General features: G+C 37.3%; 1 long non-coding RNA gene across 1 annotated transcript; it reads right to left on the minus strand.

Moving 5' to 3' along the window:
* Positions 1 to 2,777: 2,777 nt before the first annotated feature.
* Positions 2,778 to 4,470, minus strand: LOC113344795. Its single transcript, XR_003357918.1, has 3 exons — positions 4,406 to 4,470; positions 3,043 to 3,740; positions 2,778 to 2,906 (listed from the first exon to the last, which is right to left on the minus strand). It is a non-coding gene; the product is annotated as an uncharacterized LOC113344795 (long non-coding RNA).
* Positions 4,471 to 4,714: the final 244 nt, after the last annotated feature.

Raw genomic sequence — 4,714 nt, forward strand, 5'->3', positions numbered from 1 at the left:
GTCTGCGCATCTCCACCACCACCGGCTTACGTCGCCCCCAAGTACGAAGCACCAAAGTACACCCCTAAGTACATCTATGCGTTTCCACCACCACCGTCTTATGTTGCTTCCAAGTACGAAGCACCAAAATACACCCCTAAGTACGTCTATGCGTCTCCACCACCACCAGCTTACGTCGCTCCCAAATACGAAGCACCAAAGTATACTCCTAAATCTTCCTACCCATCTCCACCACCACCAGCTTACGTCGCTCCTTATTACTAGAAATTAGTCTTAGTGCTTATCCAAAGATCTTTCTACTGTCCCCTCTAAAAACATCATGTTCCTAGATAACATCATTCATTCAGTGTTACATCGTTTGTAAGGTATGTACCTGACATCCCCTCATTCACCAAACTGTTATTTGATTTTTATTGTGAGTTTCAATTATGTTTGTTTCTGCAATTTATATCCAAATGCAACTTTTATAGGTTGCAGATATATGTTCACTAATGGAATTTCATTTCCTTTTCGTTTTAATGTTTCTGCATTATGATGCAATATAAATCCAACATATGTGGTTGTCCTTTATTGGGTCCTTCAGTGTAATAAATTGTTTTCAATGTCTTTTGAATCATAGTAGATTTGCATTCTAACATGTCTTATTTCGCATCAAATCTCCAGCTACCTTATTCATCACATATTTTCTTTGGTGTGATTCCAAATTCAGTGCGCCATTGCTGCAGTCCATCAACGATTACCCATCCTTGGCTAAACTCGTATCCCCTTTTCCAGTAGACTTCAGCCAACTAAGATTTTAAGCCAAAATTGTGCACATGAGCGCAACTGATCAATTATGTCAAACATATAGTAATTGTCTATTCTTAGATCAAGAAAAACCCTTCTCTATTCCATGGTGTCTTTGTAGTTGTGCATCATTCATGTTGTTGACATTAGGAATAACCCCTAACATATGCTTTCCTAAAGATATCTCTCTTTTCCAAGACTCGAGCGCCTTCACCTTTATAGAGTTAATTTTACCAATGGTTGCTGGAATGAGCAATTCTATTCTAATTGTGAAGTCCTTGAAGATCTTCTAACCGGATTCTGCAATTGGATTGACGAGAGGATCTTCTGTATTCGAAATCCCACACTGAAAAGTCTTGAAAATTCATAATCGACAAGAAAATGAAAATGGTATTAGAGACCGTGCTGTCAAGTTGCAGCTGTGCGTAAGTTTCTATGACGCTTTCATATGTGAAGGAAAATATAACAATACAAATCTTGGGTTACATTGGCTAACTATTTATAACTATGCAGTCATTTTTCCTTTGACGTTTGTCTAGAGAATATTTAGATTTGGGTTCATTCAAGCATATTCACTTTCAGTTTACTCAGCTTCATTCATGGATGATTAATCATCTTTTAAGGCTTAGTCCTATGGGCTAGATATCTAGCTGCTAGATTGGCCATCCACGTCAGAATGGGCAACCTCCTAAGTCCTATGGGATGGCTAATCTAGCAGCTAGATTAGCATCGAGACCACCATATGACGCCGAACCGTTCGGCGTTTTAAATCTCAGCCGTTAGATCAGAAAATTTTCTCCCAGTGATGAACGGTTCAGCGTTTAGACCACTTTTTGAGCGCCGAACGGTTCAGTGTTTCAATCTCGCTGATAGTTGGACTGCGAGCACCTGTAGGAGAGAGAACTATCAACTATCACTGTTAACTTTTTTCCACAACACTTATTTTTTGATTTGCAACACTTTTTGGCCAATCTAGCACTCCAATCTAGCTCATAGCCCATAGGGGTTAGCCTAAGTAGAGATAATTCATGATGTGACTATGAGTTCTTGATAGTCATACACTTAAGTAATCCAGCATGTTTTGGGAACATTCTCCTCTTCCCCTTCATCTATACCGTGTTTGCTTCTTGAATGGAATGCTCGCACTAATTAGAGTGCCATCCAATGCACCAACGACACCTTTGAAAGCACATTCTCTGAGACGTTTATGCTTTTTAGTTATAGCTGGCTTGTCAAATACATTAGGTGGAGGAACTAAAACTTCAGCAGACCAAATCTTCATAGCTGTCAACACTTCATGAAAATACTTACTAACTCTTTTACCGGAATGTTGAAAGTGATGTAAAATTATAAGATTCCTACAGTTGTGCCCAATTGTGTATAAAAACATTGTCATCTTCTCTTCTACTTCTATGTATTTACTATCCCCTAAAAGCCCTTTGATATAGCAAACAACCATATGTATTGATATAGCCCTTTGATATAGTAAATTGTTGTAAGTAACAGCAAAACTATCATAGATTTTGTTCACCTTCAAAAATTAGCAAACAACCATTACTCTTAGTCGTACACTTGACTTCTAAGTATATTCTAGTAGACAACCGACAACCCAAAAAACTCCTTAATCTAACCATGGAGGAAAAATCAAAGAAGTGTTATCATTCTAACGTCCTAAGGAAATGAATAAATATTAACGGGACAGTAGAATCTAGAAAAATTCAAGAAACAATATTGGGGTAAGGCAACTTTAATCAGATTTTTCGAAATATATATCTCAATGAGCAACACTGTAGCATGAATTTTTTAGGGTACATCAACCTTCAAACATGGAACTACAACTTTCTGACTTGATATTTTATTAAGAACAAAAACCATTAAGTGCGATGCAGTCCTGATTAGATGCAATTATACAGAAGGAAGAGAAGACTCGTAAGTAGCGACAACTTAAAAAAAAAATCAAGTGTTTAATCGAGAGTAACTAATATGAAATCTAGATAAAGTGTTTGAATTTGATATTACCGAATGAGAATGATCATTGCTAGAAAGGGTTCCAAAGAAAAGAAACCATTGGTAGCAGCTCCTCCAATAGCACTGATGGTTGTAACGTAATGGATTAACCCCTGCGGCGAATAAGATGGAACAATTAAAACAATATTAAAACAAAACAAAACAAAACATAAGAACAGATTTAAGTTTGGGGTTCGTGGACAACGGAGAGCTAAGAGAGAAGAAACTGAATTTAGTCAGGAAAACAACCGATTGAGTTTGGGGTTCTGAGGGTTCTGGCTAGAGCATGCTTCACACCCTTCGCACATAACTCCACATCCCAACTGAAATAAACTGACCAAGGCCCTTGTGATATGTGCCATCAAGTGTTGGTTCTACTTTGCAAATTCTTCAAAGTTAGGTAATCAATTAGCTCGTCTTTGTACTGGAGTGTTGATTTCGAAACTACAAGCTTTCATACCTCGTTTGAACATATTTCTGAGACCTCCAGAACCTTTAGTGCATTTTACGAACCCAATACTTTTTAAATCTGTTGCTTACAAAACTTCTGCAACTGTGGGATTACACACTTTCCATCTTAAACGGTTAATTAAAAAGGCTACTCAAACTTTTCTCTAGCCAAGTTTTCCCGGTAAAGAAACTTCAAAAAGTTCTTAAGCTCTGCCTGATGAATACATATGACCTCCAAAGTAAATTAAATGTTGTTGAGGGTCGATTGCAGGTCGTCAAAATTAGTAAAAGAAAACTCCTAGCAAGTTATTTCCATTTAAGTTGCAGGAGAAGGCTTAACCTCGGTATAATACTTGAAAATATCCCGGTGTTTATCCTTTGCAGGGTGCAATTTAGGTTCCGCAGAGGCAAGAGCAGGTATCATATCACCCTCATGGAGAAACAGTTCAAACCCCCATATAAGTTTCTTAAATAACACCCCAGTATGATTCGTCACCCTACAATGGCAATACGTTAGTTTCAAATGAAAGAATCAATACAAATTGCACGGCATCGTTCCAATGGACATGCAATGCCAAGCACCAAAGTAGCAGCATCAGTTTCTATACATATAACTTTCTCTCATTTTTACTGAAAGGACCAAAAATAAACCAAAGCAAAGAAAAAATCTATAATCCTTTGCCATGATATACCTATCAACATATTCTTTCCCAAACCACTCACTCACAGTTGAAAATTATACACACAATTATTTCCCAAGCAATGAAATTTGTTAAATCCTATGATCTTTTGACAACTAATAATATTATCCCCCTAGGCCTGTTTGTTTCATGGAAAACCTACTACGGATGAGTCATGTTGTATGCAAAGAGATGGTAACTATACAATTAACAATTTTTTACTGGCTGATTAATGTTGACAAACAGTTATCCAAAGAGATTTATGCTTACCAAAGTGCATATTATTTGGAGGCTAAAGAAATAGATATTACGCTGATTATCAAAATAGATATTATTTGGAGGCTAAAGAAATTAGCGATATATGAAAACTCTAGTATCTTCGGTCCAAGACTTGTAATTTTCGATTCACCAAATTGATCTTTAAAATTAATTAGAGATCATCAAGGTAAAATTCTAGGGTTTCTGTGAATCTGTATGTTTACCTTCTTCTTGTATCATTCTCAATCGTCTTTCTGATTCAACTACGACGTATAAATATGAATCTATTATAACAACCTACATCACACATAGAAAAGAAGCACAAAAAGGAAAACAGAGAAGTAAGAAACCTTGGGCATCTGCGTCAGAGAAGAAAAGCCAAGGTTTTGGAAGACATAAGCGTTTGTATGACACGGAAAAAATACACCCACCCAATATTATGTCCACCTACATCGACCCGCCTAACAATACCCTAGACGTCCAATGAAAAACACCATCTGGAGCTTCCCGACCGCCGGATCGGGGTCCCCGTT

The sequence above is a fragment of the Papaver somniferum genome, unplaced genomic scaffold, assembly GCF_003573695.1.
Source record: "Papaver somniferum cultivar HN1 unplaced genomic scaffold, ASM357369v1 unplaced-scaffold_8, whole genome shotgun sequence".
In the NCBI taxonomy this organism is placed as follows: Eukaryota; Viridiplantae; Streptophyta; class Magnoliopsida; order Ranunculales; family Papaveraceae; genus Papaver; species Papaver somniferum.